This window comes from Osmia lignaria, chromosome 2 (genome assembly GCF_051020975.1).
Source record: "Osmia lignaria lignaria isolate PbOS001 chromosome 2, iyOsmLign1, whole genome shotgun sequence".
In the NCBI taxonomy this organism is placed as follows: Eukaryota; Metazoa; Arthropoda; class Insecta; order Hymenoptera; family Megachilidae; genus Osmia; species Osmia lignaria.
The window spans coordinates 6,535,795-6,552,680 of NC_135033.1; the positions used below are offsets into that span (position 1 = coordinate 6,535,795).

Consider the following 16,886-nt stretch of genomic DNA (forward strand, 5'->3'; position numbering starts at 1 on the left):
GGGAAATTGAAGAAATTGAAGCCATTAGTGAGTCGGTCGAAATATAGCACGCATTTTTTAAACTTTCATTCTCAAACTCTCTCTTTCTGAACCATTTCACAAGATCGAGTTCTCAACACCCTTTACCGAACTGACATTCTTCTACTCCTCCTTTCCGAAATGCCGACACGTTTTGTTCGCCATAGAACTCGAAGAGAAAGAAAGACAGACGATAGAACTCCGAGTCATTCATTTCTCCCGGGCTTTTAAGAACAATTGTTTTGTTTCACTAGACTGATCGAAGCGTACGCCGCTCTGGGCGTGCACGTAAACCGCGATGACTCTCGCATTTTGTTGCTCGAATATCTGTAACGATACGAGATATCGTATTGTACAAGTATAGCACAGGTCACTCGTTTAAAAGAAGAGGAGAAACGATTTGTAATGATACGAGGGTTGTCCGGAAAAATGTCTTGTCTGATAAAGAAGATTTAATATTCAAATTTTCTTTTTAACTAATGTGTTTAAGTTAACGATGTTCCAAAGCGATTATATCAATTTTATATAATGAAATGTCAAGCTTTTCAAAATAGCTGCTCACAGCATTGATGATCTCACTATCTGTCGAAAATTTCTGACCATCAAGCATTTCAACTTGACACTGATAATTAATATTCTATGTTGAGAAATTAATGAGCAAATGCTAGATATTCTAATAATTATACACTGTACGAAACAATTGTAGGATTGAATTTCTGAGCAATAATGACTAGTGAATCGAAGATTAAGGATCAAAAGAAATACCATGTAATTATAACGTCAAACTTATTATATTGATCCATATAGATTGATCTGTCGAAAGTGTTAAAGCATTGAACGCTTTTATTGATAGTTATAGAAACGAACGATCCAATTACTTTATCTTTCCACTCTGTAATATAAGTTTATTATTGAATAACGTTCTGGAATCATTAAAAGCAAATAATTTATAACCTGCCAGCGAGCAAACACGTATAAAAATTCATACAAATTAATTCATTAAAATTACAACCCATAAAAAAGGCCGCGAAATATTCAAAGCCATTCGTGGACCACCCAAAATATAATATCCATTCGACAGACCAAATAAGGAAAAACGATCCGTTTCGAGAAGACGTATAAAGATGAAGTAATCATTGCCCTAATTTCTCAGCCATCTCCTTTTTAATGATTAAACTTCCGTGGCAGATATACATACATTCCCGGTGATGATCGTTTCACGGACAATGTTGCAACGTGAAATTATCGGACACGAACGACCGTCGATTTTTCTCCCCGATAACGTTGGATCACGCGTGTAATAATGATAACGCGATCCGACGCGGCGCATCGAATTAATTACCACGTGTCCGCGCGAGCGGCCGAGCGATTTTCTGGTGCACGCCCATCACAGCGGCACCGACGAAACCTGAAATTATTTTTCGGGGCGTGCACGCCGTTACAGTTAATTAACATGCGGTATAATGCGAACGGAAATAATTAACGCCGCGAGGAGATCGTGTACGAAGATATACCGCGCGAACAGCGCGCGCGTAAATCGAATCGAATCGATTTACGCGCGCCGCGTAACCAAGCAGATGATATCGACCGTGTCGAACGCTAAATGTCACTCGATACAATCTACCAACCGATCGACAGGTAACATCCGATCGACGAACCCCAACGTCTTTAATTAAAACAATGAATCTTCGTTACGTAACTCTATGGTTGTAGAGAAGCTGATCTGATGCGGGTTTTCGGGGCGTTTCAGTAATATTGTTTGTTCAGTAGTTAGTAATTATGTATGGGGCTTAATTGAATTTTCTTACACCGTGACTTGAACACATTGCGGTGAAAAAATATTGATTTTATGAAAATTAGACCTCTAAAAATAATTAGTAATTAAATTCATTTTACATCCCATAGATCTTGAAAATAATCTCGCCAGAAGTAATGATTGATCTTAACCCAAAGCCTATCTTCGCGCATTAATTTTTTCATATCCTTTTAGATATTTCTATTTGCTCACTTTGTAATCAATAACTGCACAGATCGTAGATAATCTACCGATTGATCATAAGTCAATATAACGTTTAACTGACAACTCTAGCATTCCTGCTTCAAAGTGTGCTTCATCCGTCATCACTCAACTCACTTTCTATTTCAGAATCTAATTTCATAGAATATTTGACTTTCTTCTGGTTTATTAATCGAGGGTTAAGGTCACTATCTAAATGGATTACGAATCAAATGAATTCTGTTGAAATTAATTCAGCAGTACTGAAATTTCATGGTGATTAAAATATTCTCGAGTACAATGGTAGTAACTGGAACACGGTTCGAGGGATCCGAACGAGAAAATCCCATTATATAACGATGCACGGTATCGCGAGGATCGGCAAATAAGTCCATTACTTATTAAGCGTTAACAGGTTTCCAGAGAGCGAATCAAGGTAAGAACACGACCGGCTATCAACGGGATCGTCGTTCACCTATGCGAGCAGCTTAGCAATGATACCTGCGATTGCGTAAGCAACGATCCACGAGAAAGGATAAGCTAAAGCGGGGATGCGAGCAACAAACGGGGCGCGGAATCGACATTTGCCAGCGGAAGGGAGCTAGAAGAAACGAGGGGAATGTTGGTCTACATCGAGAAAACACGTTGCAGGTGCTACTGTTGTCGATAACAGCCGATTTACAAGTAAGTGGCTCGTTAATCATTTTCTTTTTGTTGCTGTTTATCCTTTAATTGCTGTACCAGTTCTAGCTGCAATGTTATTTGCTTGCACAACATCGCTCTCGCGTTATTTCATCTTAGCATTAACCTCTTCAGGATACTGGTACAGAACGTTTTTTCTTTTTCATTCGAACGTGCTTCAAATGTTATGACGAGTATTACTACGAATAGAACATTTCTTACGATATTCTTGAATGAAGATGAAGACATCTCTTTGAGACACTGGCAATGTATTTATGCAATTTTGATTTTTATAAACTTTACTGTTAAAAAATGTGCAGGACCTTCATTTTCTTTCAATAAAGCAGCTACAACGTCAATAAATAAATTCAGCATCAAATAATTATCAAACTACTCATCGTTGTTAGGAAACAAATCATCCAACCCCTTGGCTTTTCAACATTTCATTATTCTTCGACAAACATCCTTTGTCCTCGGCGTATCGAAAGAACAAATCAGCCACGAAATACGCCGAAGCAAGCACGGTAAACAGGAAAATCAATAGACAGGACAACCTTTGAAAAACATGCTTCATCAGAGGTAACACAATTCCCGAGTTCCACAGAGGACAACTCTCGAAAACTCGCAGACAGTAATAAAATTTATACGAGCATCACGATATTTAAAATAGAAGCGTCCATAAAGATCGGAGCGGCTGATAGAGGGATAAATCGAGAGGCGATTCGAGCTGACCTCCATTAATTTCACGGGTTATCCTTCGAAAGTCGTAACAGGGGGACAAGATTCGAAGAGGTTCTTTATTGTAGGCGTAAATCACGGGTGGAATAGCGGGAAAATCCGGCGAAATCAGCTCGCGAATTTCAACAATCGCCAGGAATCGGCCCGCGATCCTCGCGCGATAATCTGTCGAGCCGCACCGATATGCGGGTCCATCCCTCTCTCCGTGGACGCGTAAAGGTCAGCCTCCACGTAAAGGCCTCTTCAGACGTTCCACATTACCGTGCCCGTTGCCATTTCTGGCAAATAGATCCGTGGCTCTTCTTCTCCTTATTGCGATACGAGTTCGCTTGGACGCTCGAGGAACTGTGGACACGCGCTCGAAGGATGCTTTCCCTTCTTCTTCTTGATACACCAGGTTCAACATTACTTTAGAGTCAAGGAATTTTCTTTAAAATTCAATCAAAATTGTTATGTTGATCCTCAAACATGATAATATAAAAAGAATTTATATAAACAATTTTATTTATATCTTCAACAGTTCACAAGATATTTTTGAAAATACCTTTCAATTAATATTACTAATTTCACATTTTTCCGAAATTATCAATTGACATAATTAGGTAGGAACTAGAATAACTCCCCTCCAAGAAAATATGTGAATACTAAGGTTATCGAATTGGCAGTGTGTTAAATTAGCAATTAGATACTTTAAGCACACATCCTCTTGATTTTGCGCTTCAAAGAGCAAGCGAAAATTATCACCAATCCGAACGACCGTGTCAACCGAATCCAGGATCACCGAACGATCTCCAAGCACGATCGAACGCGCGGAAAACGTGAGCAGCCTTGACGCGCCGCGTCGCGACTTATCGCATTAGTCCCGTTGACGAATCCTCGACAGGTCGAGCAACAGGGTCGATCGTATCGTGGCCACGATTTCGACGAGCATACCCCATTAAGCCGGACAGCCGGTGTCTAACGGAAGCGCGTCAATCAGCACGGATACGACGTCCCATCCCGACACGTTTCGCGATCGTGCGAGTGGTCGCGATAGCGTTCGCACGACCGCACGCTCTTCTCGCCAGCGGAGACACGCAGCGTTTTCTCGCGATCGACGCGACTGCCGGAAGGTCGTACCAGCAGCCTCATCGTCGGCACTTGAGAAATAGACACATTATGGGTGCATTAGCCGCGTCGAATCGCTCGCAAGGGCGATATCGTCATCTCGTGGGACGAAGCGCGACGATAAGCTCGCCACAAACCGCTTCTCCTCGAGTCCTGTATCTGTTTTTGTGCGATCCTTGCTTTAATAGCCGTGGTTTTTATATTTCTGGATGTTTGTTGAAGTTTAAGAATGTTTGTAGAAGTAGTGGAAATTGTTTCCTTTATAGGGGATGAAAGAGTAATTAAACTCCTCGAGATTTTAATTAATAGATTAACTATCAATGCGACATGTCTTTTAATGTCATGTGATAACGAACCTTAAAATCCGTGCAGCGTAATAAAAACGTGGGATCAGCAAAAAAATCACTACCATGTAAGACATCGATAAAGAGGCGCAGGCAACCGCAGCATCGCGTGTACCAAAATTCCTGGTCGTTCAATTAACACCGCCCCAAATTACAAATTTCCTTCCTCGTTCTTCGATTAAACGGACCGGACGATAGCGCATTAAAATTTTTACGCTCTCCTCGGCGACGTGGTTGACCAATAACGCCCATTACGATACACAGGGACCCCGTTCCTACACCCTGAACCGAACCGTGCCGCCGATGCACCTGAATGCAAGTGCATCGTCGACTCGGTGAAAGGCCGCGGATTGCATTGCACCGCAACGACGACGAAGAGGACCGTGTCCAGTACACTTATTCGCCACGGTACCGGGGCACGACACGCTCTTCTCCCTGTCCACGCGTTCGAAAATAAATCCACCAATTGTCGCGTCGAGTTTCACACGCTTCGCGTCGTTCGATTCTTTCTGCTCGGTCGGTTTGACCGCAACCAATGCATACTCATCCTGGCACCGGGTAATAAAGACGCGTTCCGCCATTGTAGTGGCTCGTGGTGGCAGGGCGTTTAAAAATGCAACTTCATCAAGTGCAGTCGTTTCGCGTGCTTTTCATCGACGAACGATGAATATACCGCCCGTGTTTCACCGCTAATGGAGACGTATAAAATCCGCCTCGTTGGATCTTGTCGCGAAATTAAGAGAGTACACGCGAAGATTTCTTGTCGAAATTTATCATTGATTCTTATGTATCTTTATGAATTACGAGTCATTGCTTGGAAAAGGAAGATTGTTTGCTGTTCAATTGAGAAAGCAGTCATTCTCTTAACCCTTTGACTGTTGAATACAGTCAATTTTTTTCAAATTTCATTTCATTTCTTAATTAATTTTTTTTCCATTGTTTTATCACGTCATTATAATCTGATAACATATAATGTATAATTAGTAATATACGTTGATAACTTGTATTTGATTATGATTAAGTCCATAGCAATCAAAGGGTTAAACATTATTACAAGTCCTAATTACGTGTGAAAGGAGAAATACTAATAATTGCTTTATGGAACTTGCTATCAAATTCCACGACCCTTATTTCAAAAGCTAAGTATACCGATTAAATTTTTCATTTCGAACAATAAAAATAACAATACCATTAATCAAGATACATAGAAATCATATTCGATCAAAATAAACATGATTGCCATCTAGATAGAACCAGTTACAGTGCCGCGAATACAGGTTAATTAACGAGTGACTCGATAAATTCTCACGAAGGAAATTGACTGCGAAAAAGGATAAGAAAAATGAAGGTTCGTTTTACCGGCCACGTGGTCCCGGGTATTCCGCGCGATCGCACGAGACACTTGGTCGTCGGTCCGACTCCCACGCGTGCACGTGCTCACGCACGATCTCTCGTGCGTGCAACGGATGAGTGCGTATGGTAATGACAGGCCAGGAAACGCCGGTCGGGCGCCAGCGTGCTGCCTCGGGCCATAGCTACCTGCAATCTCCTCGAAATATCGGGCTGACTACCTTGAGAAACGACCAAGGCCGTGCAAATCAAATCAATTTCTTTCTAATTGTACATCGTACCGGTGATGTTGATCCTCGTTCCATCATGCCTCGAATCAACTGCTGCGTGTCGACAAATCACGCTAGCCTTGCGTGTTCCCCGTACTTGTCACTTACTACAGGTTATTTAACACGTTCCCTGTTACACTGTAAACGGACATGTGTAGCAAGACACATTAAAACACCAATTATTGAGAACATGATTGATTAACGCGTTTGCTACCAGCATTCAATCGCAAATTTATTTCTTTCTTTTTTAAATAAAGTAACGTAATACCAGATGAAATATAAGGTTTGCGACAAATTATTTATAAAAAACGATCTGTTCCTCTCGTGTATCAACAATGGGTTAAATAACTTCGAACAGAGCTCCGGCTATCGCGAAAGCCCGGTAATTTCAGCAATTACAAACAATGTTAGTCAACGGTGAAAGCGAAACAAGCGCGAACGGTCAGCAAACATACATCCGATGTAGAAAAAGGTTTCTGGTGAACGAAACAAATGTGCGAGCTACGCGTGCCTTAGCCAGCGATCGCGGCAACCTTTAATCGTTTTCGCCCGAAACGGGCAGGGCACGCGTGGAACCCCAACAAATCTGCTTTTAATCGACTCCGACTGACTAGGCGGACCCGTGTCGCAATCCAGCACCGACTGACAACCGGCCACCACGATTTGTCGCGATGTAATCTTGTTCAGCGCCTCGATTGTCGCAATTCCATCGCTTGGCCGACATCCAGCGAAAATCACGGCTGTTCCAGAAAAGATTTCACACGGATGAACGAACATTCTGTTTCGAGAGCAGGAGTATAGAATACGAGAGAATTTTTCAAACTTTCAATTCTTCACGATATCATGTTCTAAATAAATTGTACGCAAGCTGTATTTTGCATCTTTACTGTGCAGACTGCCTCAGATATACTACAACACACTTTCCCTTTCGTATAACTCAACTCGATCCATTCGTCATAAATTTATCAGGAACATTCAATGGCAATTTGTAACGAAGCACAAGGCACAAAGAACCGACCGAAAGATAATGACAGATTTACAAAAATCCATATAATTGACACAATGTATCGAGAATGGAGGTACTCATAATTCCCCGCGTAATTCAGTGAAGGCATTACATCACGGAATGGCCGAACAAAGAGTCTGCTCGAAGCAACAAAAGTATCGAAAAGAAATCTGGTAAGCAAGCGAAATGATGGTTAATACATTATACACAGAACCCAGGGGCGATACACGATCGTTCGCGCGGATCCAATGAAATCAATCGTCGCCGCAAACGAGCCGGATAACGAACGTCGATCGATGATGAATAATCGATCGTTCGAATCCGAATTGGCATTTCTTTTTTGCCCCCTTGTCCAACGGACCGCGTATCCGTTCGCGTTTCACCGCTTTAACAGCCGAGGAAGTGAACACCCACGCAGCTCGCGGGCTGGTTTCGCGGGCTAGACGCGTTTCACGCTTCGCTTGCGGGATCATTCTTTCAACGTACAATGTGGGAGATCGATATCGACCCGGGTATCGACAGTGTATCGCGTTTCACGGTTGCACGAGCCCGAGATTTCTTTTTTTTCTGTCGGTACGGCTCGATAGCAAGCGGTGCAAGCACTTGCTTCGCAAAGACATTCACACCTACGGGATAAACGGAAGAATTACACGGCTGACGGTGAACCAGCTCGGTATCCGGGACTGATTTATCGAGCAAGCTGACTCGCAGCAACGGCGCTCGTAAAAATAATACGATTCGGTGGATCCAAGTTCGAGCGAGATTTACACCCTTCCCGAGACTTTATAAGACGACTAGGCGGCGGGTTGGCGCTAACCGTGCCAACACGCTCCGGACATCACGGTAATGCCAACTTCACCAGCTCACGGCCATAAAATCGTGAATTATTAACGCTAATATGTATCACGGGTCGAAATGATCGCGTCGCGGAATCAGATTAAACAGGTTTCTTAACCGATCTCCGTACCTAAGTACCATTGTTATCTGTGTCATATTTATTGCAGGGGAATGGAAAAATCGACTGGGCACGTGGAAATTTAGTCCATTTATTATTTTTGCGTTTATGGACGCGATAAAGTGTCGTGTTAAACGACTTCGAACACTATCGGGTTCTTGCAAATTTATGTTGAAAGCGTATTGCAAATGGTAAAAGTATCAATGCTCCCTCGATGATTAGTTACGAATAATACCAGGAAAACAAAAAAATAATGAAGAAAATATGAAGTATATTTTGAACGACTAATCATGGAATTTTCATTAAGAAATTTTTTAGAAAGGATTCGATCGATTGGTGGAAGTAGGAGTGAACGAAGCACCTCGAGGAAATCTCGCGGGACTTAGGCGAATTGAGTGCGCCATAAAGTGTCACGGCGGGAAATGTTTTACGATGATGCAAGTTTGTTGTGCCGCTGGAAAATCGAGGTCGAGTTTGCATGGGCAACAGTGCCGTTGCTTCGTCGTTGGTGGTTTTATGCAGCCAGCATATTTACGCCTCTCTTTGCCCGTAACAGAATGCATTGTTGGGTCATCGTAAATGCTCGCGTGTGACGCGCGCCTCTTGTTTGACCCTTTTCGGCGCATCCAAGTTTCACCTCGATGCACCGATGCTTTCGAAGTGGATGCAACAGACAAGTGTGAATTGCATTACTTCTCAAATGCACTTTCGTGGACAAATTATTAAGTATATTGAAATATGATATTATAAATTACTTATAAGGATTTCTGATGACTGATGACTTGAATATAACATAATAAAATTAATTAATAAAAATAAAAGAATAATTCTTTTTCTTCTAAAATGATTGCAATAAAAAGTAAAAAAATCTACAGCTTTCATAACCGAACCAATTTTGTTACTCCAATTCTATGAACTCTACTATATAATATGAAATCGCGGAGATGCGTTTACCAATTCCACGGTATATTATAAGATAAGTGGAACGACAGCAGAACACGGACGGCATTGTGATCGGGCAAAGAGGGGCGCGTCGAGAGACGTTAGAAAATGTCTTTCTGGGATGGAGAAAAGAGAGTAAGAGAAGGGCAAAGGTGAGCAATAAAATCGAGTTATTATCCTTATTATCGGCAGCGTTGCGAAAGTGTACGCGTGGGCCGCGTGTACACTCATTGTCGTACTATGTGCACCCGCGTAGTCTACCACGATGTATCCTTTCAGTTCGAGGATCGATAATCGAGCGTGTGTTAATTATTATCTTGTCAAACGTGAAATTAGAGAAACAATTCTACAATCGACCAAATAAAGAAAAGTTACAAATTGGTGTATTAACAATGCTCCAATCCTTTCCTTCCTTATTTCCATATTTTCAGAAAAATTAGATATCAATTGTTTGAAATTTCCTAGTAAAAGAAAGTAACACTAATTACATACAGCTCACAGTTATCCCTACATTTCAACAACCTATGAATCGCATAATGTGTCTGTCGCCTTTCCCCTTAGAAAGATCTATCGAATAGTCATTACTCCCTGCATCGATCCGCTTTCAAGATAATTCACATTGTATTACAATTCACATTACACCGTATACAAGGTAAGAGGGGAAAAAGAAAGCAGCCGGAAAATGAGCCGCTTCAAAAGAGGCCGTAAGCGCACACTGATCGGAACGATCATTATCGATCTAACCGCGTGCGGTAACACAAAGTGAATTCCAATAAACTGGCCGGGCATTTTTCCGCATCCCACGTGGCACGCGGAGTTCACGCATCGTTCGCAACCGCGTACGTATACTAGTATCTCCCATTGACAGAATCCAAGATTAAGGATCGACTTCGTTCGTGCACGTGGATGGAATTGTTCGAATTGCCGCAAGTCCATCGGCCACTCTTGTTTACTCTCTATTCGGAGTACGACTGCAGAATTCGAGTGCATCCGTTGAACGCGGAAGACGAACACAACGAGCATTGTAGAGGAAAATTCCAGTACACTAGAGGTGATTTCACGGATCGTTAAGATTTTTAGTAAAGATAATTCAGAATTCCCTAGATTCTTAAAAAGTAGACACTTAAAAAGTAGACAGAATATTTTGCTTCCTTTTCATGGATTATATAAATATAATTATTTCGTCGAGTTATTTTTCTTCGCACGAAAATTCTAAGCATCGAATCGCAGATACCGCGGTAACAGTAGAATCTCCGTACGCCTCTAGAATTCGAGCGGATCCATCGAACGCGGAAGGCGACCCGCTCGGTCGCCACTTGTCCCTGAGAATTCCAGGACAAGTGGCACGGCTCCGCGGATGCTGCACGACGGAGCAAGGTGAAGCAAGGTGAAGCAAGGTGAAACGAAGTGTGGTCGTTCTCGTATACCTTCCTTCCTTCCTCCCGCTTCAGTCTGACGTCTTGCCTCTTCTTCTGCAACGTCGGCCCCGAGGAGCACGCGGCGCGGCGGCGAGGAAGAAGAGGACGCGAGTCGTGAGCATTCAGCCGAAGCAGGTTAATATCTCGACATTGTGGACACAAGTAATGGGGGCCTTTACGCTTCAGGACGCTTTAGCGGATGGTAGAGCCGCGACTCGACGGCGCAGGCGGCAGCGGATTCTCCTATCGCAACCTCTCGTCCTGTTTTTTTTTTTTTCTTTTCGTTTCCTCTCTTTCCTTTTCTCTTTCTACTATTTATTTCTCAGCTGATTTACTACCTGTATTTGGAACTTTATAGTCCGAGACGCATTAGCGGACAGCCGCTTTAATAGCCGTGGATTTGGCTATCGGCTGCCCGCGCTAGCATCTGTTTTTTTTTTTCTTCCTATTTATCGGTTTAATGATCGTGTACGTGTATAGGACGAGAAGCGAGGCAGGATCGTTTGTCGCGGAGAATGGAAGCCTAAATAACGGTGGATTTCGCTGTGGGTGTACCTAACACCTTTCCTCCGTTCATTGCCACCTTCAGGACCACTCTAAACTTCTAATGTTCCGAACGTACTGGAAGAGGTAATGGTCCTTGCCACTTTCGAGTTTTTTTTCTTTTTTCTTAATGTTCGTCCGATCTTCTGCCACGTAATTGACGTTCCGCTTTGAAACGTTTCACTGAAGATACGGAACTTAATAACGCCAAATTTTGCTATTGATGGTCCTAATGATCTCTATCGGAATTACTCGAAACGATCCTAAATGACTATGGCGATCACTCATACCTGTCGGTGATTGATCTCTTCATCGATACCACTGCGATGCCGTATTCCGCACTTGGCAATTACAATTTTTAGAAGCTTCCACTCGCTAGTTATCCGGTCATTACTTTTAACTATTTCAATTTGTACTGCAATTTTCTTATTCTTTTTCTATTAATAAATAATATTATTGAAAATACTTAATGCGATTTACTTTATTCTCCGTTCCTTTCCATTGATTTCTGCTTTCTTTCCCTTTCATAAAATCACATCATCATCGACGTTTATTCGTCCCAGCAATAAAACGAGCCTCAGAATTTTTCGATGTCTCTATTCAATTACCAGAGTCTCCTGTGTGGCACGTTGCTCTCGTGGGAACAATGGCCGCATTCATCCTAATCAAAAGGCTCGAACACCTCTAAGCAGCGCGAATTCGACCCAGCCCCGATATATTTGTCGACGTCAGCCCTGAATCCATTAATTCGATTCCGCATTATGCAAATCTAAGCGGCGAGCTAACGCTCCGCGTCTCGAACAGGATCGCGTGGGCGAGACACACGGGGCCCGCTACTTGTAGCACTCGTTCCAGCTGCCGCTCGGATTCGTTCAAACAAATTCGAGGCTACGACCAGCTTGCTGGTTTCGCGTAGGCCGATCATCATGATGTACAACCAACGACACGTCGGGGACTCGTCCTTTCCGCGGAAACGACCACCGCTTCGCGACCTGTTCCACGGGTAATTGACGAACAGTCACGTTTAAGATTCGTCTTTGCGAAGAAAGTTTCCTGGGCCTCGAAAGCGTGCTTTATAAACAGATTTCTCGATCATGTTTGCAATATATTCCTATTTATAAACCGATTTTTCAATAATAATCATATTTTCAATGGAAAAGCAAAATATTTCTATCCAGAAATCGAGAATTAATTAGAAATAACTAGTTCCGCTATTCGAATCAGGTATCAGTGTCGACAAAAGTATCATCGCGATCCTCTCAGCCATAAACGCGTCGACACGTCGCGCAGTTCCGTAAACAAACGACGACTCGAAGCTACTCACGTCCATTGGTCACTCGTTGATTAAGTATCCACCTGTAAAAACGATCATCCTCGACTGTAAAACGATTATCATCAACCGTCACAATTTCCTCTTCAAGCGAAATTAAAACGACTCGATTTTTTCACGGTAATAAACGTCAAACGTCTCATTTCCAGCCAGAGAAACTTGCATCGACGGATAGCTTTATTCTCACCCGTTCGTTTTCTTTTCTCCTTTCTCGAGTGTAATTAAAACGACTGACCGTTTCGCGACTGTAAACGTCAAACTTCGTGCCCTCGAGTTTAACAGCCTCTACGGTTAGATCCATCGAGTCGCGATCCATAGAATTCGTTTGTCCGCGCTTTCTCCTCGAATCAGCCGCGGTACTGGCAACCCGTTCGACGTTGTTCGTTAAACGCGATACACCTGCGCGGGTGTGACTAATTAGAATCGCCAACGAGACCGACAATCAACGATTCCCTCGGCGGAACGACGCTTTAAACGGCCGCACGAAAATGGTCCGGGTCAGATCGACGTTTACGTAACCCTCTCGTCCGACATGTACGAACAACGTCGACGGATGAACTTTCGTGTAATGAAAGTCGAATGAAAGTTGGCTGTAATAACGGCGATTCCTTCCGAAGGTTCGACCGAGCGATTGTCGACAGTCGGATTGTCTTTAGTTTGCGGAAAGAAGAGTAGGTACTGTTTAATTGTTACTACCTGTGTCGTAGCGTTCATTTGCGACACAGGTGCTTAAGGATATATTCATTTTTCAATTTATTTTACGTTGCATATTATAAAAGAAACCTGCAAGGATCGTTGCAACGACCCGATGTAATTGAATACACCGTTTGAAATCAATCCTCTATCAAAGTGATTACTTTGAGAAGTTAATCATTAATAACCGTGTCGAGCATTAACGAAACATTACGTATTTATCTTGAATAAGTTGAAAGGAATCGTAGAAAAACTTTCATTTTAGATTGTGCCTTTAAACGAGGATAAAGGAGTTGATCTTTAGGTAGAAAGTTCTTGCATTATGTTCATCTCGAGAAATTGGACATGCACTGTAGCGACGAAAAGGAGAATTGGAAACGAGACGTCGTGCTTTTTGATACACTGAAAACACTGTGTCATCTGAAGATCATCTAAGTTTTTTAACAGGAATGACAAGAAGAAAATGTTCCTTCGAGTGAACATTAAACGATTCATATTTCAAATGAAATTACGAATTGATTTAACTAAAATTTTCATATCAATTCATCAATAATCAGTTCTGTTATAATGTTACTTCATTTTAATTTAATTTAATTTAAATTTTCACTTAACAAATGAAAAAAGTGTCATTACGCCTTCTTCACTTTTACCCTACAATTTGTATAGTGTACATGATATCAATCCATCAATTCTGTTGTAATGTTACTACATCTTAAATAAACAAGAAATTTGTATTTCCCACATGTTTCATATCAAGCCTACCAACAATCCCCTTCCAAATTACATCACTTATACCTTCTTCAAAAGGTATGTCCATCAAGGTGTTGATCACTAACCCTGGCCAACATACGTTCTCCAGGCGAAGCAAAGAGAACCGGTGCCGGTAACGTAACAAAAGTCGTCGACCGTGTTCGAATCGCGTTTGTTCCTTCACGAAAATACTCTGGCAGCTGCGCGTGCCGATTGGCCGAGTAAAAGCGGGACACGTTAGACGAGGATGGGATCCGTGTCGAATGGACCCGCGTGTCTCGATCCTCTCCGTGTGTAGAGGCCTGTCGTGGGAACGAGGCGAGCGAAGCGCGGAAGCGTGATGCCAGGCCTCGGGGAAGAGCCTCGCGTTTTCGTACGATGATAAATGATCTCATCACCGGCATTTAGAACGCGCCAGCAAGACGTCGGTAGGCCGAAACGAGTCTGGACGATTTGGCCGGTGAAGGTGGAACGCGAAGAGAGGGGAGGGCTCGTTTAGACAGGACAAAGGGTGAAAGGGCACGGATCGCGTGGAAGCGTTCCTTATACCCAGAGGGTGGTTACAACGAATTTCACGCGAGCCGGAATAATCGTTAGACGACGTGAATCGTTTCGTTTCTAATTATCTATTCACAAATTCGTGCAGTCATGTCGACCAGAAGCCGCGTAACTACGCCTGTCCGATCCGGTTACGAGTCAATCATCGGTTTTTCGGGGATCATTAGCGCTATTCTGTTCCTGAGGCTTGTTCTTCGAATTTCTTCGAGTGATACGTCTTTTTTTTTTCTTTTGATCACTGACAAATAGGGGGTGGAGGGTCACGTCTGACAAGTAGATTTCTTGTTTAACACTTTGAGAGATTCATTTAAAATTTCATGTATAATTACTAATTTTATACATTGTTAATTTATTCCTTTCTTCAATCAAAATTAATATAAAAGATAAAGTTCCTCTGATTTCAATGTAAGAAATAATTAAACAAAATAGCTAATCAAACATCTTTACCCACCATTTAACTCTGAAACTAAATAAACGAATGAACTACAGACGGAAGAAGCAGACTAATTGAATCGCAGACTACGTCCAACGTTATTACTACTAAATCGTTGAGACGGTAGAAGACTGAAAACGCAAAAAACAGCGGACCAACGAGTCTTCCCTCGAGGAAGGAACGAAAGGGAGAGCGAAACTGGATATAGATTATATCGCGGGGGATGCGCGTACTCTATAACCGTAATAACCAGTTAAACGTTTCGCGACGACGGAACGGCGACGGGAGTAGCGGAGATGAGGCAGGACGTGGGGTCAAAAACTAATATCGAACCCCTTGGGAGGGCTGAGCAATTGCGGTCGCGAGGTACCCTCCCGGCTACCGTGAGCCGCGCCACGCCGAGGAACTTTGGTCCGCGTCGCGTCGACGGGCGTCGGCTGCCACCCACGGGATCGGATTCAATAATTTCGCCGCGAGTAGGGCTAATTTTGAATGCCATTAGTTAGCACACGCCGCCTGGGATGATCCGACTGCCTCTGCAACGGATTCTTATTTCCTTCTCTATCTCGCCCTTCCTTTCTTCCCCCTTATCCTCACCCTTTTCTCTCTTTGTTCGCGATCGTCGTTCCAATACACCGCTACCAGTGTTATAAAGCTGAACGCCAACGCGTTTCGTCTCCCTATCCCACCCATCCGTACGTATCTTTGTCTTTCTTTTCATTTTTTTCGTCGTCGACTGAACGACCCCTTCTTCTTCGTCTTCTTCTTCCTCTTCTTCTTCGACGCGGCATGGCGCCACTTCTGATTGAATCGACTGCGCGCGATATGCCAGGGATTCGCCCGTCGTTGATCGTGCCCCGTCCCCGACGCGACGGATTCCACGGGATAGTTTCTCTCGGCCATTTCCCAGCGTGGATCGGTACGCGTGGTATTGGGTCACTGGGCGCGCGGATCGAGATTCCCTTTGTTCTCGTCCTCGTCAAGGAATCGATAGCTCGTCGCGTTTCCACGCGAGACACTCTTCTCTTCCGTCAGTGGGCGATCTCCCGGCGTATCGTGTCGTTAAGAGAAGCTTTGATATTCTTTAACGATCGGGAGTGTCTCACGGAACGAAATTAATTGCATCAAGAATGCAGCTTGTACGATAATTAGACATTTCAACGGGTATCGCCGATATACCGATTGTTAACACTCGATCCTTCCACAACTAATTGATCTCCACTTGGTAACTCGGTAATAATATTAGAACCTTTATGAGGCAATAAAACTCACCGACTCGTGTTGACTAACGTAGGCGGCGAATCACCGGGACAATACGGCATTGTGATCCATTGATGATCTCCACCCTGGCTGAAATCCACGGCTCTGTAACACACAGAAACGTTGTTATTACCTCGATCATTAACGTCGGCAGGCAAAGATTGTGGGAGTACATTAACGTGCCTAACTTTCAAATATTTTCTCGAATCCTATATCGTATGAAAATTGTATCGAAGTCGATACGTATCGATTGACTCGTAAATCCCTTGTTAGTAGTTGAACTTGAAAAGTATCGGGTAAGGAATACGCATGGAAAGGAAGTCACGGAAAAGCCGAGCAGAGAAAGAATAGAGGATCGCGAGACGAATAGAGAAGCGACGCGACGGATCGATCGGTCGGCCATTAGGCGATTCTTGTATCGGCAGCTTGAGCTCTCGGCTATTGCCCGTACAGGGCTACGTAGTCGCTCACGTAGCCCGCTTTGATGTGCACCGC

The 16,886-nt window shown here is 43.2% G+C and overlaps 1 long non-coding RNA gene across 2 annotated transcripts in view; it reads right to left on the reverse strand.

The window, feature by feature from the left end:
* LOC117605899 (uncharacterized) overlaps window positions 1-16,489 on the reverse strand; it is a 90,884-nt gene extending 74,395 nt beyond the window's left edge. For both annotated transcript variants that reach the window (XR_004581824.2, XR_004581825.2), the window contains exon 1: window positions 16,404-16,489. This is a non-coding gene — a long non-coding RNA (uncharacterized LOC117605899). The remainder of the gene's footprint in view (window positions 1-16,403) is intronic.
* Between the last annotated feature and the right edge of the window lie 397 nt (window positions 16,490-16,886).